Raw genomic sequence first — 24,882 nt, forward strand, 5'->3', positions numbered from 1 at the left:
CCGGGATGCTGTCACGACGTCAGAGCGGAGATTCGCAAGCAGGAGGCACTTGGGAGGCAGGGAAAAGAGGGAGGACTGGGGAAGATCAGATAGCTCGGCAGACAGACAGACAGACAGACAGATAACAGCACGGTCCTCCCAGCGTTGTGCAAGCAGGGAACGCACCCGAGGCCGGGGTAACACAATCGACTCCTTTTTATCTTTTATTTGCACTTTTATTCTTTGAAGAGGCACCTACAGCCCCGGAGGTAACACGAGATGCTGCAGACATCCCTTTGGCACCCCTTTAGCTGCTGTTTCGGGTTTCACCCCCCCTACAACCCTCCCCGAGCAACCTAAATACGGGGTGTGCAGAGACAGCTTTCTTTTAGCCCAACTCCCGCTTGCACTCTAAGAGGTTCGGCCAGTGGGAGACGCTCATGAAAAATGCAAAAAAGGCACCAAAAATTCAGCATTTGGGGGAAAACGATCCGTCTCCCTCCCCATGGGTAACTCACGGGCGATGTGATCCTGGTTTTATGATCCGGGAGATCCCCTCCACCGCCTTCCCCCACCGGCTTGCGGCGCCGACGTCAGAGGCTCTTCCTGGCTTGGATGTGAAGGGAAAGGAGGAAAAAAATCCAAAAAAAAAGAAGAAGTAGGGGGGGGCGAGGCCAACTCTGCAGGGAATGGTAATTGCACACTGGAAGCTGGCTGCCTCCCAGATATGCAGAGAGGGTTTTTGGGGAGGGTTTGGCTGTTTGGGGATTGCCAGTCCCTATGCTCCGGCACCCGATGCACAGGGAACTCCAAATACCGGGTGCTGTGTCTGCTCACACCCCTCAGGGATTTCTTTTGGTGAGAGAAATTGGGAGAAAAAAAAAAAGAGGATTCTTCCTCTGTTGGGACATTTCCAGGCTTGCTCGAGAGCATCCACGGCAAGATAAAACCCGAAGGATCATCCTCGCCTCGAGGAACAACCGACCCTGGCGCTGGCAGGGCCCCTTGGCCACCACCACCACGTGCCCCTACCACCCCGAATATCCATCGTGGCCGAACGTCTGCCCCTCTGCTCTTGCGGTTTTGAGCAAATCTAATATTCGTGGCAGGTGCCTGAAGGGCAAATGGGAAGCGCCAGGAGCGCTGGCAGCAGCTCGTGGGGATGGGAAGGACAGGAAGGGCTGTTGAGACCTTCCCATCAAAGCCTGGCTCAAACTTGCGCCAGGAAAGCTATTTTTGGGGAAAAAATAGCATTATTTTCTGCATTTTTTCCCCCCGTCCGCCCCCAAATCGCTGGTTGAGCCCCCGTCTCCAACCGGACCCCGACTTCGCTCTCCGATTTGCGCGGCCCCGCTCGGTGGTGGGGTCCCGGTGCGTAGGTGTCGGAGGGCACCCACACCTCTTGCTCCTGCCACCTCTGCAAGCCCTGACCAAAGGGCAGAGGCAGCCCTCTCTGCGTCACCGGCGTGTCTTGCACAACCCCGCTGCCGACCGCCGGACGCTTGTTGACGAAGAAGGGGGCTCCAGGGGACTCAACCTGCCCAACGGGGGCGGATTTCGACCCGCGGGGGGTGTTGCAAGCACACGCTGTCCCGCAACGTGCTGGGGATGGCAAAGCGTGGGATAGGAGGAAACATGTTCGGGCTGCTTTGCGATAAGCCCTATGGAAAGATCTTCTCTGGTGGCAGCGAGCCAGCATCGATCAGAGAAGCCGAGCCCCGAAGACAGGCAGCTCCTCCGAGTTAATGGCAGCAGGCTGAGAGGGATTTCGCGGGTCCTTGCTCCCACTTTTAGGTTTCCTCCACCACCCACAGCACGTGGGTTGGCAAAAGTGGGTTTGCGAACGCCTCCGAGCCGCCGGTTTCTGATGCACGGGGACAAAACCTCGCAGGGCTTTGGTCTGACCCGCCGCTGCTCTTGCGCAAACGCCCAGCGCCGAGAGACGCCGTGCTGGTGTCCCCCACCCGCCGGAGCTGGCTGAGCAAATAAAGGTGGTTTTCTCTTAAATAAAAGATCAAAGGGAACGAAATGCTGGAAGTCACAGCCGCCCCTGACATCCCGTCAGTCAGGTAGATGGGGGGCCAGACTGGGAGGAGGAGGAGGAGGCAGGACCAAGCATTGCTTTGGAAGAAGAAGCCCGAGCCAGCAAGTAGATGGTGCTCCGGAAAGGAGATGTTTTGCATAGCCACTGCAAACACCGGGAGACTTTAAGCACTGATTTCTGTGGCAACCAACCTCCCAGACCCCAGAATCCCAGAATTCAGATCAGCAACCAGCCACGTGCACTGGGGTCACCCAGCGTGGAAGGCCTCCAGGAGCAGCATCCGACTTCATCGGTGGCTTTAAAAAAGCCAGCAAACAACCCGGCGTCTCGGAAAGAGAAATCACAACCGTCTGCGTGAGCAAAAAGCCTGCTCTGAGTGGGAGAGGCCCGAAATGCTGCGGGATGCTGCTGCTCACTCATCTTCCCGGCTTGGTAGAGAAAGCAAGGGGGGTGTTGTGCAGCACTGCGCAGCTGGCTGCAGTGCACCGTGCCCAGGTGATTTTGGAGAGCACTGCAGAAAGCTGACGTCTTCCAGGGATGGCAAGAAGGGAAGAAAAGAGGAGATTAAAGCTTTACGGTCAGGAAAACCTTTGCTTATGGTAACAAAGCAGACACTGCTGCATGTGAACACCGCAACAACTCGGGATGCCACGTCCCGTGGGAATGGTGCAGCAAGGAGCAAACCCAGCAGCAAGACATTGCTACCCCAAAGCACGTTCTTCCGTGTTCCTGGGACAACGTGGAGGTGGAACACTCCTCACCCGGAGCTTTTCAGGCTTGGAGGAGCCCCCGGCTGGCAGCGCATGCTGCTGCTCCCTGAAATGCCGAGAGGCTTGCAGGAGAGCACCTGATTTCTCGACAAAAAATCCCCAAGAACTGCTTACTCACGAGCACGCTTTGGCTTCGAATTTCTTTCATCGGGGCTATTTTGCATAAAACCGGTGCTGCCTTTAGGGAAATGCAAATTCCCTGCAGAACGGGAAGCGTTTGGACGTGCTGGCTGCTGAGCTGCGCCGGGCAGGGACGCAACGCTTTTTTATCACCTGAAAATTAAATCAAGGCTGAGATGCGAAAGCCTCCCCGCCCTGCTCAGCAGGAAATCTTCCCCAGCTTCTAGGGCCGGAGCCGGCAGGGACGGGACAGACAGGACGCGGCGTTTCATCTGCGCTCTGCACGTCCTCCCCGGCCCCAGGGGGACGTTTTGATGGCCTGGAGACACGCAAGCTGCTCTGCTCCCCGTGGTTTCAGGGACATCTCGACACCCTGGCGTGGGTGGCATTTCCTGACCACCCTTGCTGCGCTGGAGCAGGCTCTAAGCAGGCCAAAAGCAATCGAGCTTCCCCGGCTTGGATAAATAAAGCTGCAAGCCTCAATTCATCAGTTCTGATGATGAAGCCAGCAGCCAGCTGCCGAAGATATTAAATATTTATTTTCAGGCTCACCTCCATGCATTTTGGCAGAAAACCTGCTGCTGGCTGGGCATCCCCATCACCCCTTTCTGCTTAGGGAAACAGAGGTCTTTAGGAGCGGGTTAAATAATTGGCTTGAGATTGGGGCACGGGGACACACGAGATGGATTCAGGCTGGGGGACACGCAGCTGTTCCCAACCCACCCCATAACGGGTGCTCTCCGGGGAGGTTTTCTCTCCATCTCTTTTTTTCTGCTGCTTCCTAAAGAGCCCGGCTACAGCAAACAGAAAATATAACACCAGGGAAAATCTGCGGAGACCACGCAGACATACCCAATGCTTAGCGCTGGATCAGTTCCTCCCTTACAAAATCAGTGGTACGGAGAGGCAGCTAAAGGAGGGCATACCTATTAATACACCTGGCTGAAACCCACAGAATTTTAACTATCTCAGCAGAAAAACCGCATTACAGCGCCCTACAGGAGCTGTGCACAGAGTGCTCGCAGCAGCCAGCACAAAGGACGCCTCGCTAACTTTGCAAATCTGTCCCGCAGCTTTGGCCCCGCACGCGAGAGCTAAGAGCAAAACCGGCCAGGGGATGGGCAGCCCCGAGCATCGAGAAGTTCCTGGTGAAACCAAGCACCAAATGAGGCAGGCTCCTCAAATTGTGTCTTTGTTTTTAGGTTGAAACGGCCTTTTTTTTTCTGCATGGAAAAGCAAAAGGAGCATACCTAATTGAAGAAAACAGCCAAGCGAGCATCCTGCATGGGTGGGGCAGCTCATCCCAGTAATTTCACCTTCTTCCAACAAGCACTCTGCTGGGCTCGACCTCCCTGCTCCTGACCCACACGGCGGTGGAGATGAGAAGATGGCTCCTGGATTCCCGGGTATGGTTTAGCATCCCTAATCCTGCACCAGAGCAAGGGGTGAATGTGCTGCAACATCCTTCCCGTGGGGTATTTCCTCTTCCCTGCTGGTAAATCGTGATTATAGCGCGCTGGATGCCAACAAGGACAGGGGGAAAAGACAAGGATTGGTGAAACCACAACAGCCAGCTTTTAAACACGTGAAAGCTTGCCTCATCCATGCCAGATTTCATGCAAGAGTCTGAATATTTTTCCTCCAGCATTGGGGTTTTCCTCCATCCCCGCAGACCCCGGCATTTTCTTAGGGGCTCTCGCTGGCAGCTGCCTCCTGGGCGATTGCACCAGGAGCGGATCCCGCCTTGGGGGGTGGAATTAAAAAAAAAAAAAAAGTGGATTTTCAGCTGGCTCCGTTCCCAGCCCATCTGCAGCTGTCCTGGCACGGCGTCGTGGGCAGCACGGGGTTGGGACGGACGGCCAAGGGTTGCTAAATGAGCGCTGTAATTGAAGGCACCAGCACAGCACGAAACTGCTGCGTGTTCCCAGGCAGGAATTTCCCCAGCATTTTATCAGCCTCCTGATGAGAACAATCCCCCCCCCCCCCCCCCCCCCCGGCCCCATTTCCAGATCTACCGTAAACTGCATCCATCAGCTGGATGGAGCACATCCTCTCTGCAGTCATTACCCTGCCCTGGGCAGGCATTTACTAGAAACACAGCAAAAGGAGTTCCCCCGAGCTTTACCCACGGGCTGCGTCTGCTCTGCCTGGCAGTGATACCTAAAAGACTTCGGGGACCTTGCCACGAGGCTTCCCTGCAGAAAGGCGGGCGCTGGATTAAGGGGATGTGGTCACAGGGCTGCTCAGGGGCTTTGGCGATGCAGGTTTCTCCTGCTAAGCTGGACCCACGGCCCCTGCCAGCTGGAAGGACAGCAGTGAGTCTCATTTAGGTGCACCACGCAACCTTCCCCTTGCTCCAAGGCAGAGGGGTGCTACCCCAAACCTGCTCCCAGCATACGAGTCTTGTACTGGGGTAGGAACAAGAGATTTTGGTGGATGTAGAGAACTTTGAACTCACCCATTTTGCTGCCACAATCAGAGATGTGAGCACCGCTGCTGGTATGGAGACGCAGAGGGGACAGGCACCAGGGCCATAGGCAGTGGCACAGTGTCACTAACTCCTCACCTACAGCACACCCCGGCAATCCCCCCAGGTTGTGGCCACAGCCCCAAGGACGAGGACAATTCCCAGCAGCCGGCGCCGTGGGTGCATCCCTTTGATGATAAACCCCGGTCCTTGACCCAGCCGCTTGACTAAAACAAACAGAGCTCAACAAAACCTCCACTGACTTCAGCAGGTGGCACTTCCAGCAGTTCACAGGGGGAACTGCTGCCCAGCTGCCTGCACGATGCCTCTCCTGTGTTTCACCTGCAGGATAACGTTCAGCATTTTATCTGCAGGAGAGATACGACAGCTGGAGAAGCATGGAAGACCACCGAGCATCTTTTTGTTGTCCCATTTCCAAATCCATCCCACTGATCCCATTCATGTTAAGGACGCTTCACTTTCTGAGCCTACAAATGCCATTCCCCATTCCCTCCCCCCCCCCGCCTACTGAACATATTTCCCAAATTCCTCTTTCAGTTTTGAGTTAGCATTTTAGAGATACATAAACATATACATAATTTTTTAGCTTAAATTATGTAAAAATATAAGGCTGACCAAAGGGGGGAACCATTAAGAAAATCAGAATATATACCTGAAAATAGTTTTGGGGAATACACAGCATTTTTTAAAGTAACAGAGAAAAGAAATTAATTTTTTAAAGGGGAAACGGGTACCACAAAGTTGTGCTATGAAAAAAAAAGTCGGGCTGTGGGTTGCCTTGTTGGCCTTCACTTGTATGTAGTTCACGGCCAGCCACCAGCTTGGTATCTGGGGGGAAAAGACCAAGCCAAGAAATTTTCTGCACATTTGACAAAATTCAGATGGGCTTAAAAAGAGGCATTTTTTCAACTTTTGAAAGTGGTGTATTGTGCCCCTACAATTTATCACAGAGCAACAGGACAGAGGATGCTCAAAAGGAGCTCAGGAATCCATAGTAAGCCACATTCATGTGGGATTAACCCAGTTCAAAACATCAGCTTTTGAGTCTAACTTCTTGCTTCCAAATCACGCCTTTTTGAATGAGTTCACTTTCAGGAAGCCATCCCACATGCTCGCCTCGAAAAATGTTTGTCCCTGGCTTGCCTCCAGCAAATCAGATAATTGGGAGTTTATAAGTTCATAACTTGAGCTGAAGTCAGAAAGTTTCATCTTTCATTTTCCGAAGCTGATTCACGGCCAGCCTGGCCCGAAACGTGGGCTTGCTTCAAGTTTGCTGTCATTTCAGGGTTCATTTGCAGTTTAAAACGATGCTCTGGTTGCATCCGCCGTCTCCCGTGCTATCATCCAGACTCAGCACTGGCACTCATGTGCTTGGAAACATCTGCGTGGCCCCAACTCATTGACCTTTATCGAGAGAAAAGCCCCCAGATTTGCTGCCTTACTACAAATTCAGAGGAATGTCAAGTCAGGATTTTGATATCGGGGCTGCCCTGTGCCTGAATCATCAGCATCAATGCCAAACACGGGCACAGAGCAGAAACAGGGCAGCAGAGTTGGGGAAGAACATCTTGGACTTATTTTATGGGCTCTGAAGGAGACATTTGAGCTTTTCCAGTTGCCCCCTCTACTACATTGCTACAAGAACTTAAGCTTCCTAATTTCACTGAACCCAGCTGTATTTCTGGTCTGCAAAGTAAACAAGAAGAGAAGCGAGCTTTTTGGCTCCCTTGGAAACTTTGCAATCCAAGAAAATCAGACGAAACATTCGAATATGCTTAGGTTTGTCCATCAACAGTCTTGATTTCTTAGGGACCTGACCCTGCGTTCAAACCGACCAACGCTGCACTGACAGCAATATTTTTGGGTCCTGTGTGAAATACGCCTGCAGTGGCCCCGCTGCCAAGTCTTGCAAAAGTTCCCAGGCCATGGGGCTGCTGCTGGCAGTAGGGAGCCATCCACGGAGGTGCATCCATTGCAGAGTTCACTGGGTTGCCAAAATGTCCTGGGTCACCAGGGAAGGGGCAGAAGCAAGGATAGACGTGCACCACGTTAAATAAATCTTATCAAATCTTATCCTGGTGGCTTTTGAAGATCTCCAAGGAGGAGACTCCATAACCTCTCTGGGCAACCCGTGCCAGTGCTCAGCCACCCGCACGGCACCGAAGTGCTGCCTGATGTTCAGGGGGAACCTCCTGTGCTCCATTTTGTGCTCACTGCCTCTTGTCCTGGCACTGGGCACCACTGACAAGAGCCTGGCTCTGTCCTCTCTGCAGCCTCCCTTCAGGTGTTTGTGCACATTGATGAGATCCCCCTGAGCCTCCTCCTCCTCAGGCTGAGCAGTCCCAGCTCTCAGCCTCTCCTCACAGGAGAGCTGCTCCTGTCCCACCATCTTTGTGTCCCGTTGTTGGACTCCGTCCAGTAGGTCCGTGATGGACGGACAAAATTCCTGCACCCAACTACACGGAAATATCTCAGCTGTCTCCCTCTTGGGAAATCAGCATTGAAACCACACATCTAGAGTTAAAGCATATAATTTCCTTTCTCTTTGCCCTGCCCATGGTCATTTGAGGACACAGACCACACGTAGGACATCCCAGCCCATCCTGGAGACACAGGCCTTCCCGCCCTGCTGCCGCCTTCCAGCTCCAAGCAGTGGGATGACAGCGCCCAACTCCTCCTTTGGGTGAAGGGAAAAGCACCCCACAGTGTGGTGGTCACCCCAAATCCCCTGTGGAGGCCTGGAGGCAGAGCCCGTCCAAGGCACGGAGCAGGCCCGCTTGTAGCGAGGGATGAGGCATCTGGCCGAGCCCGCAAGGTGGAAAGTTCAAGTGGATTCTGTTTATTTGGCTTTGCAGAGAGCAGGCGCCCAGCCTGAACGTAGGCCAAGCACCTTCCCATCGCAGGAAGTCTTTAAATAACCACCAGTGGTCAGGGCTTTGGTTTTACAGCTCTGCTGGATGGAAACCCGGCCCTCGCCCTATGTCTGCTTCAGCTATTTCCTTGGGTACACAAGGTAGCTGCTCACCTCCCGGCCTCCTAGGCCTTCAGCATACCCACCAGGACCACGGGCTTCGTGAAAGTTTGCTAAAAGCAGAAAAATCTCTCTCAGCATAGGCATAAAAACATCTTTCCTCCCATGTGAGAGAAATTTTACTTGCTTCACTTCTCTTTTGTGAGACTTAGTGACTGACTTCACTCCTTGGGTCTGCCATTAAGGCCCATACTTAACATCTCACCACACTTAACATTCACCTGAAGCTTTTCTGCACCACCATAAGGTGCTCCTCACCAGTTCAGAGAGTTAAAACAGCGAATGAAGAATAAAATCCTCCCCTGGCTGCTGGCACCCCCTCACTCCTCCACCTCCTCCTCACTCAGGATTACCCCATCCTTGCTGGAGAAACCCCTCGGGGGCAGCCAGCGGGGCCTCTCCCGCGGTTTTTGCCAGCGGGACTAAGAGGCAGATAATGCCCATCGCCCCTAAAAGGCTTTCTTATGTATTTACCTTGGGGATTTGGAGCCAGAAACCTTGCCAAGACCTCGGCTGAATGGGTCACCCAGCAGATCCTGCTCTACAGATGGAAAGTTCCCAAAGGCTTTTCGCTGGGAAGCTGGGCTAGTTTGGGATTTTGGCAGTGTAGGCTTGCCAGGACTCTGGGGGATGGAAATGAGTTTTTTACCTATAGCTGTCATTAACAGATTATCCTAAAATGACAGCTGGCAAGAAGAAGCTCTGTAAACAAGCAGAAGAGCTTTTTACAGTCAGAAAACAAGACCTTGCACTGACCTCCTCCCGGGCAGATTCACTGGGGTGCAACAAACCAGGATTTTATTTTAAACCACGCTTGTAAAAAGTTAAAAAAAAAAGCTGCTTCCTTGACACTCAAGTCAGGTAAGGACACAGTAGGCTATTCTGCCTTATAAATAAGCCTGCTCTTGTATACACGTGTTTTAAAATAAGCTTATGAAATGTAAACATGCAGGCCTTAAAAAAAATAATAATTCGCCCTCACTGAAACCGTTTAATCAGGGCCGAGCCAGGCTTCCTTGTCCGCTTCAGAGCTCTGCACAGGGGATGCTAACTTAGACCCAGGAAACCCCACAAATAACACTCCCACAAACACACAGTCCCATTTGCAATTGTTCAGCCCTCCTGTCCCTTGAAGGGTTGGCCTGGAAAAATACAAAAGAAGAGCAAAATCAGGTGTTTTTCCTGAGGACCAACACTGCAGCTGCACTTCTGCCCCAGTTTTGAAGCACGTGGTTGTAAGAAGGAGGGAAAGGGCTCCCTCCAACCCATGTGTAGCACAAGCACTTTCCACGCTGCCTATTTTCTTTGCGCTATTAAGACTGATGATTTTTCTATTTGCCCCGTTCCCCTACACCCCACCAGAGAAGACAGCCACCAGGAAATCTGGGCTGTAAAAATAAAACTCACTTTTGGCTTTGGAGGAGCAGGTGCAAGGGAAGAAACTATTTTTAACCCTTCCTTTACAAGGAGGGAATACCGGGAGCCCTCTGAGCGGGGCTTGCCTGCGTTTAGGAGATTAATCTGGAGGCAGCGAAAGGGTCTGACGGGTGGTTAATCTTGGTGCTGGGTGCTCGGGCCGGAGGAGCAGACATCAAAGCATTCCTGCAGCTGCTGGGGAAAAGGGAGAGGCAGCAGCCGGCGGCTTTGCCTCCTCCCCGCGTGGCTGCTGGGGCGACACAGCTCTCCACCACCAGGGAAAGCTGCTGAGATGTCTGAGCAGACTCCCGGAGCCAGATCTTCCTGGTGGATTTGTCGCATTTCCATCCTGCCGCAAGCCCAAGGGGAGAACCACGAGGAGAGAAGCTGGGGATGCCCAACGGGAAATACAAGCCCAACGGAGACCCACAACTGCGACCAGCCAGGGAAGGTGTGCATGAGTTTTTTCCAAGCCAGCTAGACCTGGAGAAACACCATTTACCCTTTGCATTCACTCCTTCTCTAATTAATACAGAGACAGAGGGCTGAGGAGCAAGTCAACTTCTGGAAGTAACTCCCCATCCCTCATACTAACTACAGCAGCAGCATGGGACACCCACATCCCTATTTTAAGAGATTTATTTGCACACATCAGTTGCACGAGATGTAAGTTATTGTGGTCTATGCCTCTTCAGACCATCTTTCCACCTCACCAGGCACCACATGTTAACCAAAGTCCTGCCCACGAGGATGGAGGACAGCAACCTTGAGGAACCAGAATTTGGGTAGGAACCTTGCTGTGGTACGTGTGCATTTATAGGCAGCGAGATGTTGCCAAGAAAAAACGTAGTTGAAGGGAGACATTCAGGAGCAGACCTGAACAACGGAGATAGGAGAGCACTGCATGGCTAGTTTCACCTCACTCTTGACTGAGTATTGGTTTGGGGGAATACTGCAAGACAAATACTATGATTTGAATAAAAGCTAGAAATTTTGGCTCACTGAGTGCCAAGTTTTCTTTCATTCACTAGGGGCTCTTTTTTCCCCTGTTGCACTGACAACCACAATGGTTGGCCGTCAGAGGACACAGGTTTCCCACCCCACCTTCCCACCTCTGACCAACAGCCCGGGAGTCAAAGGGCTGGTCCCTCAGCCCCAACAAAGATTCAGGAAAAGTCAGCCTCCTTGATGGAGAAGGCAAAGGGTAAATTTTAGGAATCTGCCCACCACAAGTACTATACCAAGTGCTGGTGAGGGAAATCGCAAGACGAGCTCCCGGCAAGCTCAGGGGAGCAGCAGCTGGTGTCCGCCTGTCTGTCCCGGGACCCACAGCAGAAGCTTTGCCTGCCGCAGGCAGGGGATGGATCAAACCTCTCACGAGCAGGTTCGGCAGCGATCCAGGAGTAAACATCTGGTCTCGGAGACGAACAGCACGTGGAGGGTTTAGCAGGACCTGACATCTCAAAAGGGTGGCTAAGGCGACTCTGCCAAAGGCCGGTGCTTGAGACTTCGCCATCCAAGGAACCAAAGGGCCTCAGGCAGGCCATCCCAGGGGACTTCTGGGTATGCTGCATGGACCTCCAATCTCATTAAAACTCCAGAGACCACAGAATCCAGCTCCTGACCTTCTCCAGAGCAGAGACGGCAGAACGTTTCCTGTTATTTATAGCAGCAGGAGAGTCTGATGGGAAAACCCCACTTGTGAAATGCGGGCCGCCTGCCATCGCGGCTCTGCGGAGAGCTGTTGGGCTGCTCTGAATTCCTGCCCGACGGACTGCTCCACCCCTGCGCTGGTTTCACCGTGGGCAAGACCACGTCGGGAGGCTGTGTGAGAGGAACAGGCACCTCGATCCCTCTCGCTCGGTTGCAAAGAGCAACTTGAAGTAAGGAAGCCAAGAAAAGCCGAGCATCCCAGGCAAGGGGGCTTCAGCTGTGGGGCTGCTTGGACCTGGCAAAACCTCGAGGAGCACATTTCACCCACACAGGGCACAACCTGAACGAGGCTGCCCGCCCTTTAGAGACTTTTGCCAGCCTTTCAAGGGAGCTGCGGAGAGGGCACAGCCCCTTCGCAGGTGCTGCCCACCTCCTCGCAGCACGGTGGGATGTGTGCTGGCATGTTTCCTTGCTGGCAGCCGAATTTCCACCACCCTGGCGCGCACCAAAGGTGCTTTCCAGCTCGCTTAGTCACTCAGGTGCAGGAAAGCTGGCAGCCCAAAGGCAAGCTCTTCCTGAAACAGGACGGGCTTTGCCGCGGGCTCGGCGGGTGAGAGCCGCCCAGCACTGGCCCCGTGCGAGACGAGCGTTTGCTGTCACGCTGTCGAGGAGGAATCCCATAGCTTCTGTTCTGGGCCGGCGCCAGCGCTGGTTTCTGCTTGCTTTCCGAGCCGAGGGAAGCGAGCAGATGGGCTGTTCGCTGCCGTGAGATCCTGTGAATGAACTCGCCAGCCGCGATAGGAACAGCCGGCTCCTGCTCCCGCTCGGCTGAGCCGTTCCGGCGGCTCTTCTCTGGCTGAAACGCTGCGGGTGCACCCAAAGTAGCCACAGCCGCCCTGCTGCAGCCCCAAGAAAAACCACCAAGCTTGGGGATTGGCATGGGACGGCGAGCATGTCAAAGGCTGGAGCAGCACCGAGTGGCTGCTGAGGTTTAGGACTGTGCTGGGGCAGCACAGGTTGTGCTCCTGAACATGAAGCTCCTGCTTGGAGTTACAGTGCTACGGGTAGGATTCAGTTTGAGAGAAGAAACCTGAATTTAGGGAGCCAAGAGCTCGATTATGGTCAACAGAGTCCTTTCAGCAGACCCTGAAGTGCCTAGTTTCTCAGTGGGCACCTCCTGTGCTTCTGCCCCAGCTCCACTACTGGGGAATCCCCATGCTTGCGTGGCCACTGTGGGAATCTGAGACCCCTGCACGCCTTATCCTCAGCAGTAAAACCCCAACCCAGAGCCACGGCCAGACCCTAAGTGCGTCTCCAAACACATCATGCCCTTGAGAGACGAAGGCTGGGGCTGGAAAAGGATCAGCAGGGGAGCAGGAGACAGCACAGTGTGCTGTGCAGCGTGCATCCCCTCCACCCGAGGTCCAGAGCACGTTACGCACCAGCCTCCAAATCTGCTGCCTGGCTTTCGGGGGAGCTTGGCAAGCCACGGCATCCTGAAGGGATTTCATTCAGCTCTCCGCGGAGGTCTGCGAAGAGCACGGCCGGATTTGCTCTCACGGCGCTGCCCTGGGAGATCTCAGCCGCTGTGATGGACAAGCTCCTGCTGAATATCCTCGGGCCGTATGCCTAAAACCCCAATTAATAACCCCGTGTTTTGTCAACAAGGTCAGGCCAGCAGCGAGTCCAAGACTTGGGGCTGGCTAACCTTTTTTCCACCAAACATGCCCAGGGATATTTTGACTCCCTGCCCTTGGGAAGTTTATTTGTATAGGTCCTTTTCACTTCACAGCTTCCAGCAGCGGAAGGCGCTTTCTAATAGCCGGGGAAAGACTTCGCGGCTGTGGCCGGGGCTCCCCGGCGCTGGAGCTAGAAAAGCAGAGCACCTGCCAAAGCTGCCTGAGAGAGTCCAAGAGGCTTGTAATTAGCCTGGGAGAGAAACCAGGGCAAGTGCACCGCGGAGCTCTCACCCCCGGCACGTCAGACGCAACGAGACCTGCAGAGAACTTGCAGGATTTCTTCTTGCTGGAGGTAAAACGTTACTGGGGTCCCAGTGCCCCAAAATGAGAGCAATGGGGCACAACAGAGAAAGCTGTCCCCGCCTTCAGCCTTTTCAGTGTCACGTCATCCAGTAGGAGATGATCCAGTGCCAGACCAGCTCAACCAACGCGCAGGACCACAGCTCTGCATCTGATGCTCCCAGTATTTCCAAGCATCAGTGGACATAAGGGATGGATCCGAGAAAACAGCCTAAATTAACCTCTGCCGGGCACGGATTTCAGACTTTCCGAAGCATTTCTCAACCCAGCTCCCCGGCACCCAAGACGTGCAGGGTTCGTCCCTCACCTCGAGCACAGAGGGAGAAGGCTCCAGCAGCTCCTCCTGGCGCAAACGCTTCTGCTCCAAGCAGCCCAGAAATGTTTGCGGGGATTCGAAAGGGCTGGATGAAAGGGACTCGAGCGAGCATCCCGCGCTGTCTGGGCTCTCCTGGAAAATGATTTGCAGATGCTACAACTGGCTGGCGTGCTCTTCACCCAGACGGAGTAAGCGTCTGGCAGGCCCATTATTTAAGAGGCACTAGTGCCTCGCGCGAAGGGTGTGTCCTGGAGAGCCCTGAGATTTATTGTTCAGATATAAAGGGGCTGAGCTCCGTCCCGGGAGCACCGCAAGCAAAAGCAACGAGCTCCTTGACACAAGAGCCAAATGGCTCCCGCTTATCGCGCCTGCAATTATTTGCACAGGAAGGGGAGGCCAGGAGGGCAAAGGCACCCCAGGGTGACGCGGGGAGGAAAGGAGGAGAGAAAGCCGTGCCTTTTAACAGCAACTGGGACGTTTTCTCCGGCACATTCCTCTCCTTCCAGTAATCTTGTGGCAGCCTGGAAAGATGGGTTGTGAAACCCAATTCCTCCCCGCCGGCAGCCTCACACGGGGACGGGATGGGGATCCGTCCTACTGCAAACAGCACAGCACCCGTAATTAAACTGGTAGCAAGGAGAAAGCCTTTCCCACCGTGCGTCTCCTCCCCAAACCCCCTGCTCGGAAGGGGGCTGAGTCTGAGCCCCCACGTCTGAGATGTGCACAAAGCGGAGGTGATTTGAATCAGAATAAGAGCGGCAGAGGCTCCCAAGCTGGGTGAGAACCGCCAAAATTTCAAATGGATGGTCCATGGAGCTGAGCCCAGCTGCTGGTTACATCTTCTCCCCGTCAAAGCCACTTGGGAGGATGAGGGAAAAGCAAAGCCCCTCAAGCTGGGGCAAAGGATACAGCCCGCTCCGCGTGATGCAATATTTACCTCTTCCCGAGATTTGGGCCAGGTCACGCATTTGCATCACCTCGGGCTGTCTTTGCTCAGGGCTCGAAAGTTAAATCCTTCGGGTTTCGGTGTAAATCCCAGCTGGGAGCAGGAAGAGAAGCACGGTGGGATGCTCCAGAACAGCTCCTCGGGGGAACCTGGTGTCTCCATCCTTCCATCAAAGCCGGGCAAAGCCACGCGCCGGCCGGCGGGGCGCAGCCGCGTGCCGTGCCTCGGCCTCTGCTTTCAATTAAAGCCGTGAATAATTTTTTTTTTAGCAAGAAAGCCCCGAACGGAGCCCGCTAACGGCAGCCAGATGTGCTGCTCCTGGCAGCCGCAGGTGCACTTCGAGATGTGGCCAGCGGGCAGGTGGCTTCGCGGGGGAAACCAAGTAAAAAAAAAAAAAACGAATTTAGGGGCAGCTGCCAGCAGAGCGAGTCTTGTGGGTTCGAGCAAACTGCACTGAGCTGGTCCTGGATGCCTCGCGTTTGGGTGAGGCCCTGGGGCTGGAATCGTTTTATTTGGGGCACGCAATAGCCGTTGGCTCCTATTGTGCTCGCCTCTGCCAGGAAGACATCGGTCTGGCTGCGTTACAGCCGGCGGTAATTACACGCCAGCGATGCCTCCTCGGGAGCGAGGAGGGACAAAAAGGCAAGAGAAAACCTAAACGGTTCTGTGATGGGATGTGGAAATCGCCCCTGTCCGGGGCGTTTCGTAAGCGCCGGCCGTATTCCCCGAAGGATGCCGCTCCGCCTTGCCCGGCTATAACCACAGCGAGCAGCCTTCCCTGCCGCCCCGAGCGCACGGGCAAAACTCAAACCAGATGCTCCAAGATGTCTGGTCGCCGGCTTGAAGACATTTTCTTTCATCTGGTAATTGCTGCTTCCAAGGGAGACGATCTTAAGCCATCCTCAAGGCTCTTTAAGGATCTTATTTTTGTCCTTTTTGGACCTCGGAGCACCTTCTGCCTTGGTATCTGAGCCATCCTGCTGCCCCCATCCCCTCTTCGGAGCATCTAAAGGTTGGCTCGAGTCTCCTCGACCCCATTTGCACCCCCGGGGCTGGCTTATGGCAAACCCACTGCAGGAGGTGCCACCAAGATGGGGTGCACGATGCAAAAAAGGCCAGCCCGGGGTGCAAAACGCAAACCTGAGATGTTATTTTGTTATATTTAATGTTATTTGCAGTAATTGCAGTGGGAACACCTCCGTCTAAAGTCACATCAGGAAGACGTCCCCCCCTTCCCGCTGCTACGGCTCTGCTCCTCCGAGAACCGACGCGCCCAAGCCTGAAGTTAATTGAGGTACATTTTTGCTGAGGATTTCCTCTCGTCTTCTTCGGCTTTTCTAGCTTTGACAAATAAACAGCCAGTCCTCCAAGCTCGGGCTCTTTGTTGCTTGCGGTTCCTTCCCCTTCGCTTCTAAGAAAGCGAATAACGGGAGCGGAAGGGTTGCGAAACACGCCCCGACCACCCCTGGCTTCAAACACAGCGAGAAATCAAGGAAACGGGGAGAGAGGAAAGAGGAAGAGCAACTGCAGGGAGCAAAAGGCCAGCTGCACCTAAAAGAAGTGCTGGAAGCCGCGGATGGTGATGCAGGCAGTGAGAAAACACGATGCCACCGGCACCACCAAGACCGGCGATGGCAAAAAGCGCAGGAGGCGATGCGCAACGGGAGGTCCGGGCTGGAGCTGCGGTTGTAAAGGAGCCTTTAAAAAGGATTTGGAGAGTTCAATGCCTGATGTGATGTGCTAAAACCACCGCAGAACAGAGAAGAGATGCTCTGGGCGGAAACCCACTCGCTGCGGAGCGATGCAGCGGGTTCTGGTTTGCTCCCAGGAATTTGCTCAGCGCCGGGTTGGCACCTGACATTAGAGAGGAGCGAGGCTGGGAACTGTTACACCAGCAGAGCGGCTTCGCCGGGAGAGTGGAGAGCCAAAAATAATCCTGCTAAGAACCGCAGGGCCCAGCTCCTCCGCGGCGATGCCAATTTACGCGCGGTTTAACGAGGGCACGGCCCTACAGACGGATGCTGCAATGAACGTAAAACCCTGCCTCAGACAGACAAAGGCTGATGCAGTTTAGGTTAAGCAGGAAGAAAAAAAAAGAACAAAAAAAAAAACATAGAAATCAGCTTTTAAGTAAAGGAAAGCTTGGGGAAAATAAGGGAGCTGGCTGGTGGTGGTCAGGAGGCTGGAGAAGTTGGGCACCTGGAGAAGATTTCCAGGCAGGGAGGGTAGGAACCGAGCCCCACCTGCCAAGGAGAGGGTCCAAACCAGAAGGAGCAGTTCAGCATCCCCAGGAATGACCGCACGGCCTCCAAAAGAAGTGCAAAAACGCACCCACCGGCCAAGAAAACCCACAGCAGAGACGGCGAACGTGGCAGCAGAAAGAAAGAGCGGGGGAAACGAGGCGACAAAGCGCGAATTTACCACCCCCAGGGGGCAAGCAGAGCCCTGACGGCAAATCCTACGTTGGAGCAGGCTCAGATGGTGCTGAGTTTTGTAGGGTCTCATGCACGGAGCCTCAAGGCTGCTTGGTAAGGTTTTAATCACACCCTAACGAGTCGTGGACAGGCCCTAGGCACCCAGAGGGGACCCGCGCTAGGGAGCTGCGTGCGTTTTGCTCCGATGAAGTTAAATGCTGTAAATCAATTCGGCTTTGAGCGAAGCACCTGGCTCAGCCCCGCGCAGGAAAACTTCTGCTTCGCGAGAACAGGGCAGAGATTTGCACGGCCGGGAGCGAGCCCTCACGTCGCCACCCGAGGCCGCGAGCTGGAGGGAGAAGGAAGGACATTACCGAAGGCTGCCTTAGGAAAAAAAAAAAAAAACCAAAACCCTCTCTTTTGCCAAAAAGGGGTTTTGCATTGCAAAAGAGGAGAGTGCTAAGGAAATCTGCTTCAAATGGGAGCGCCTCTGTCAGCTGGTGTGGGGCATCCTTCTGCAGGTCTGGATGGTGTAATGGGGAAGGTTGGAGGAAGGAGAAGCTTGGTGAGAGCTCTGCATGGCCCGAAGTATGACAAGCATCTCAGCAACCCTACAAATCAACACAGAGCCTCCAGAAAGTGCAAAATGGGTGGCGAAGCGGGGTCCCCGTGCTAGATGCAGCAGTGGGATGAAGCTGGGGGAGCAAACACGACTCACACAGACCGTCCCCACCGCAGGGATGAACCCTCCTGCCCGTCCCAACCACACCGGAACCACAAGCATTGGGTTTTTTTTTTTTTTAAGACCTACGGCTCTGCAACTCCTTTCCCAGAGGATTTGCTGGGGCCCAAAACGTTGTGGTCGTGCCCAAATCCTGCCCCGCGGCCGCACCTGCCCAACGGGATGCAAAGCGCATCCGCTGCGCTTTACTCTCGGGGAAGCTCCACCGGGATTGAGAGGGGTGAAAAAAAAAATAAAATAAAATAAAGGCACGGCTCTGTTTTTCCAGCTGACGGGAGGAGGAGGGGAGCTTAAACGCTGGCCGGGCTTCGGGAAATTCGACTTCTTGGCTTCTCTTAAGACGGCAGCCCCGCTCCCCAGGCACCCTCCCAGCGGCTCAGCGCTAGCAGGGGGAACGGGACCGAGCGGCGGGGCTATTTGTGTAAATGTTCTGTACCGGAGGGGAGCCTGGAGAACAAGTCCCCTTTTTATAGCGTGTTGTACGCTGGCAGCAAGCCTGCGAATGAGGAGGAATTCGGAGAGGAGCAGCAACAACAACAACAACAAAAAAAAAAAGCCTAAAGGGGTTGGAGGGATTAGGTCGGGAGGGAGAAAAAAAGAGAGCAAAGTGTGTGGTCCGAGGGATGCCACTTCGGGCCGGGAGGCCGGACCCGGCCGGGAGCGCAGGGGCTGTTCCCATCCGTGGCAAAGCTCCCCCTGGGACTCGCAGGTCTCTGCCATTTCCCTGCCTTAGGAGACGCGTTCCTCCCACCTCCCTGCAGAAAAAAAATAATAATTGAAAAGAAAAACGATCATAATAACTTAAAAAAAAAAAAAAAAAGGGAGTCAAGGATTATTAAAACGCTGCCAGGCTGACGGACGGCTTGGCGGAAGGATGGGAAAGGGGTCTACGAGGAGCCGAGAAAATCTTGAGATGAAGGGTGCACGGGGAGGAAAAACCCTGCTGCCAATGGGTTTTTAGCGGGGTTTTGCCCCAGATAGGCTTGGTTCATCCCCAGCTCGCTCTAAAAAGGGCAAAGGAGGGGTGGTGGGGAAGCAGAGGCGTGAGTTTGGATACGGCCCCGCTATCAGCATCCCTTTGGGGATCCCTAGAGTCTGGATCCCTGTAGTCTGGGGGCAATTTCCAGCCCGGCTGCATTTGCACATTGTCCCTGTTTCAGGGTACCCAGCCTGTCCCCGGCTGCACTTTGGTCATTTTTTGACCAAACCCCCTGTTTTTTTGCCTTCTGCGCACGCTGTAATCTGGCACGCACAGGGGCTGGGGAGCGGGGCTGGATAAACCTCCCCTTAAACGCCCCCAAAAGCCACCTTAAAAAACAACGAAACCGGGGGCAGCGGAGGTTACGGCTTTGGTATGAGAATTTTCATGAGCATGAGAAAAAAAAAAAAGAAGAAAAAAAAAAAAGACCACATTGCTATTTTTTTTTTTTTTTTGAAAGCGAGCTTCAGGGGCTCTGGGAGAGCAAAGCTCGCGGCAAAGTTTGTTTTCTGTTGTGCCCACGTTACCAAGCAGTGCCGGCCGAGGAATGCACGGCAAGGGGCGCCCGGCCCCTGGGGACGTGCGGGGACAGGTACGGGGGCACCACGAGGGCCACCGAGCCCCAACGGGCATCTCCTGCAACCCCCGGGGCCCCTCCGGGGTTTAGGGCAAGCTTCGCTTCCAGCAGCGCTCCGTTCTGGGTCGTCGCGGCAGGCACGCAGCTACCAAATAAAAATAATGATTTATACATTAAAAAATAAAAAATAAAAATAAAAATCTTTTAGAGGCTGGGATAACGAAACCGATTCCCCCGGGGTCTCTTCCCCGCGGTGCCAAGGGTGCAGCGCGGCAGCCGGCAGCTCCCAAAGCCCTCCCCGGAAAAGTTCAAACCCTCAAATACTTGGAATTGCTCTCGGAGGGAATTTTATTTGAGAGCCGCTTTCGTGGCAGCTGGGAATTACCACTCTGCTCTGCCATTTCCCAGCTGCTGACCCCCGTTCACACGGAGGGGGCCCCCGGGTGGCCGCCCTCCTAGGGGACATCGGGATCGCCCGGACTCGCACCCCCAAATTCCCCCCGCTCCCTCTGCATGGGAAAAAAGGGCACGGCAGAGGGAAGAAAAATTAACTCCTGCGCCCAGCTACGAAGTGTTACCCTGCTTAGCTCGGAGGCAATGGGGTTTTTTTAAGCCCCTGTGCCTTGGAGAGCTGAAAAATGCACCCGGCCACGTTGCTTCCCTGGAGCGAGAGTGGGGCTTGGGGGCTGTGACCCCAAAAACCCAAAGCCAACAGGCTGGGGCCAGGTCTGCTCCGCATCCCCCGTGAACCCCAAAACCCGCCGTGTGCTTCTCCTCCAGCTATTTGCTAGGAAGCACCTTGACCTTAAAATAAAATAAAATAAAGAGGGGGGGGTCCTGAGCAAAATAGGTGGTGGGGAGCTGGTGACGGGTCCTGCCTGAAGCCTGGAAGCACTGGGAGATGCCACCAAGGGGTTGGGGCCGTTCCTAAAGCAACACCCCGTAGCCCCATCACTCTCCCCATTGCCCCTGTAGGGTTACGGGGATGTTCTCTGCTCCTCACCTATCTCGGGGCATCTCGGCTGCTCTGCTTGGGCTACCTGGAGGAGAAGGAGCCCTGGGAGAGGCGCGGGCGGGCGGGATGGGTCACCAAACACCCTCGAGGGCGTAGGAAGGGGGGGACCCAACCGCAGCCCACCCGCGCGGCCGCGTCCCCGGGCGGCGGTGGCCGATAGCATCGGCCCCTGCAGCTCCCCCCGCCGCCTTTCTTCTCGCCGCTGTCACGCTCGGCAGCCGGCCGTGGAAAACCAGAGCAGCGAGGAGAGGCTTTGAGTGGCAGCTCGGAGCGGGGAAGGAAAGGGCTCGGCGGGGAAGGGCCGGGCTGGAGGACGCGGGCGTTTCCATCTCGGCGCGCGGCTCCCAAGGGTGCCGCCGGGAAGCGTTTTCTTGCCCAGCTCGCCCTCCCTCCGCGAGCCGGCCCTGTGAAAAACCGTGGCCAGGAGGGAGTGTGTCTGTGTCTCGGCGGAAACGCCGAGACGCTTCGTTAAGTCCGTAATTAAGCAGCGCGACGCGAGGGGCTCCGAGCGGCCGGCGGGGTGCCGGGGGTGGCGCTGGCTCCGCGGGTACCGCCACCCGCGTTGTCAGCCCGGCCATAAAAAAAAAAAAAAGCCGTCAGATGTCTTCACATAACGCTTTGGGGTAAAAAATATATATATATATATATAGAAAAAATAAGAAAAAGGTTTAGCTAGGTAAATATAGGCTGCTTAAAAATCAAGGAGGGCTCTCGAGCCCTTGCCTCCGGCAATGCAGCAGGTGTAGGGATTGCGTCGCTTCTCTTATTATTAATAGGAAAAAAAAAATAAATAATATTTTTTAAAGGGAAGAAACAGATGCAGGGAGGATTGGGAAGGGTGAAGAGCACCGGTTTGGCTCTGCAGCCAGCTCTCCCTGGGTCGAAAGCCTGCTTCGATGCCATCTCCCCCGGCACAAGCCCATGCGGGCGCCCGGTGTCCAACCCCCCCGCCCCCACGGCTTTGCGAGGCGCTCAAGAGGCAGCGGCGCTGCCAGCTCCCACGTTCCCCGTCTGATTAACTGCACTGACGTCAAGAGGAAATCGCCGGCAACTATCGCAGAGACGACAGGGGACAGAGCTGCCATCGATCGGGCGCGATACCGCAGCGGGCAAAAAAAAAAAAAAAAAACACACCCTTCGGCCCCTCCTTCCCCCCCCCCCCATCCGATCCTCCCGTGCCACGAGGAACGAAAGCCACGAAAGCCGACACGCAACCAGTGTAGAGACGAAGGGAAAAGGATCATTTTAAGATAAAAAAAAAGAAAAAAAAAAAAAACACACTCGCCTTCCAGGAAACCATTTGGATGCGGACCCCGCGCAGCTGCAGCCGGGTTCCCTGTCGCAGCCTTGGTCCCGGAAAGCAGGCGGAGGACCTGGGGTGGGGGAGGGTGGGGAGGGGAGAAAGAAGGAAGGGGAGGGGAAGGGAAGGGGAAAAAGAAGCGGTATCGCAGCCGCCGAGCTGCGAGAAGAGCCTGCTGGCAGAGTGGTCCGGCGATCAGCTGAAATGCAGACGGTCACGTGCGGAGCCTGTCTGCTCCGCGCCGGGGCGAAGTGCACACGCAGCGCTTCCCCGCGCCGCCGGCCCCCGCTCCCCAACCCCGAGCTTTGGCCCCGCAAGGTGACCCACGGCTCCTCACCGGAGACACCTTGCCGAGGGGGATTTCCCAGCCATATCGCTTTCTTTTTTATAATTTTTTTCGATTTTCACCCAAGGCACCACCTCGCACCCAAAGGGATGCTCCGGGCTCCGCGCGCGCCGCCCCACGGCGCCGCAGCTCTGCCACGACCGAGCCATCCCAAAAGCTGCCCCCTCTGCCACCCTCCTGCCATCGCATCCCGGTGCGTTTCACCCTAAAACGCCAACTTTACACCCATTTTCATTCGTACAGAAATCAGCAAGAGGCATGGGAGGCTCCCAGCCGGAGACGCATTGCATTGCGCCAAAGTCGGGCAGATACGGGCGGACTAAAAAAAGGAGCGTGGTGCTTTTATTTATTTATTTGTATAAATTTTTTTTTTTTTGGAAGGCGGATTGCCTTTCACGCTGCCTATATTTATAGGTAGAGCTGTTGAAATTCTAAGGGCTCCTTGCCACAGGAATCCGGGCCCTTCTCGCGTTCGCCAAGCGGCGTAAGCGGGTAAAAGCGAGCCCGTAACGGAGCGGCGGCGCTGCTCGCCTCCATGAATTTGGGACAAAACCGGAGGGAAAAGAACCCGAAAAACCATCTGAGTGGGTTTTTGCTGAGCGTTAAGACTTGCTCGCCCCATCCAAGCCTTCCTGAGATGCAAATGCGCATGCTGCACCTCCAGAGGTGGGACAACCCGACGCCCACGTGGTGCCCAGAAACAAGTCCCACGCTCCCAACCCCAAAATTTGCCATTTTCTTCCCCAACAGCACATTACAGATAAACCCCTGTGGGTTTTTTTGTTTTGTTTTGTTTGTTTGTTTTCTCCACTGACACCAAAAACGCGTTACGCCCCCGATGCTAAACCTGCACTTCCCTACGGCGTGGCAACGCGCATCTATTTAAGACGAAACCCAAACCGTAATTAAGGTTATTGATAGGAGCCTGTGTTTACTGCCGGCTATTTTAATACCAAGCGCCGCTGGATTTCAAGGCGCAGATTTCCAGCGCTCGCAAGGGATGATTAAGCTGGAAATGGGCCTAAATGCGGCTTTTTTCTTGATGTCTTTACAGGCGCAAAGCGAAGAAATGCACTTTGCAGAGGATGCTTCTTGCCAGGGACCGGGAGCCGGCGCGTGATTTTCAGTCACCGAGGCGCACGTAAAAAATGAAATTAAAGCAGTGATAGAGAAAGGAGGGTGGAGGAGCCGACCTCCAGAGGTTCCCTCCCAACCTTCAAGCACGCTGTTATTCCCCGAAAGGTTTCGCCTTTTGCCACTGGAGCCAACGGGGCCGAAAGCTCGCGGGGCTCCGGTGACACGGCTATTTTGGGCCTCCCCGAGGGAGCGCAGGGCATTCCCCGAAGGGTAAAAGTCGCTTCCTCCACCTGCCCCTGTGCCACGTGTGACGGTCCCTGCTGGGATCTGACGTCCCCCCGTGCCAGGGACTTGGCTGAGGTACCGGGCTGCTGGCACGGCCAGCACCTGGGCTGTTAACTCTGAAGCCTACTGACAACGCGAGATGAAGCTCCCGCCTGTATTCAGGTATCTGTGCTGGATGCTGGTGGGGGTACAAAGTCCCCAGCTTTACGTACACCCGCCCGCGTTTCACAGCTCGCAATTATCAATGATCCGGCCAAAAATATATATATAATCCGACCAAAAACAGCAAATATAGCCCCGGCGTGCAAGGCTTAAGAGCACCGTGCAACGTTGCTTGCCCTCCCATGCAAGGCTTATCGCACCGCGCAAGGCTCTGAGCACCGTGCAAGGCTCTGAGCACCGTGCAAGCCTTACTGCGCCGTGCCCCCCAACCTCCCCCCCCAAATTTCCAGGCCCCCCACACCGTGCAGCACCACCCCCCCAATAACACCAGCCTCCCACGGCGCAGGGCTCATTGCACCACGCCAGGCTTATTGCACCGTGCCGAGCACCGTGCGGGGCTCATTGCACCGTGCGAACCCTCTTGCCCCGTGCCCCCCAACACCCCCCCCCCCCCCCAAAATTTCCAGGACCCCCGCGCACCGTGCAGCACCCCCCCCCCTCCCACCGCCCCCTCCTGGCTCTCACCGTACCCACAGCGTCTCCCACGCGTGGAACGACCCCGCGCTGCCCCCGTGCCCCCCCAAAAAACCCCATTACTCCCCCTTTTAACCCCATTTCCCCCCCTTTAACCCCATTTCCCCCCCTTTAACCCCATTCCCCCCCCCTTTAACCCCATTCCCCCCCCCCCAAACCCCCTTCCTCTCCCTCCCCGCCGCCCGGTTCTCCCGGTACCGACCTGCTCGCCGGCTCCGGCGGCTCCGGCAGCGCCTCCCGGCTCGGCCCCACGCCGCCCTCGCCGCCCCCCGCCCGCACATGCGGCCCCCGCCGGTCCCGGACCCGCTCCCGGCGCCGCTCCCGGTCCCGAGGCCGCCGCCGCCGCCGCTCCGCTCCCGTCCCGCGCGCGCGCCGCCGCCGCCGCTTTGGCCACGCCCCCTCCCGCTTGGCCACGCCCCCTCCCTCCCCGCGCTCTCCCTCGTCACGTGGCGGCGGCGGCGGGGGGGGGGGGCCGAGGAGGGAGGGGGCGTGGCTTTTGGCGGGAGGGGGCGTGGTTACGGGGTGGTGGGTGGGGCTTGTGGGTGGGCGGGGCTTGTGGGTGGGCGGGGCTTGTGGGTGGGCGGGGCCAGTTGAGGGGAGGGAGGGAGGGAGGCGGGGAGGAGGGAGGCTCGTCGCCCTCTTTTTGCCC

At 55.5% G+C, this 24,882-nt stretch overlaps 1 protein-coding gene across 3 annotated transcripts in view; it reads right to left on the reverse strand.

The window, feature by feature from the left end:
- Positions 1-24,606, reverse strand: part of PTP4A3 (protein tyrosine phosphatase 4A3) — a 39,976-nt gene extending 15,370 nt beyond the window's left edge. The window contains exon 1 of one of the 3 annotated variants that reach the window (XM_080580851.1): positions 24,436-24,606. The gene's annotated coding sequence lies outside the window, so the exon portion shown is untranslated. Of the gene's footprint in view, positions 1-497; positions 520-21,814; positions 22,901-24,435 lie in introns of those variants that run through there. The other 2 variants (XM_080580852.1, XM_080580853.1) reach the window with 2 other exon arrangements.
- Positions 24,607-24,882: the final 276 nt, after the last annotated feature.

This window comes from Anser brachyrhynchus (assembly GCF_964034855.1).
Source record: "Anser brachyrhynchus genome assembly, chromosome: 2".
Lineage (NCBI taxonomy): Eukaryota > Metazoa > Chordata > Aves > Anseriformes > Anatidae > Anser > Anser brachyrhynchus.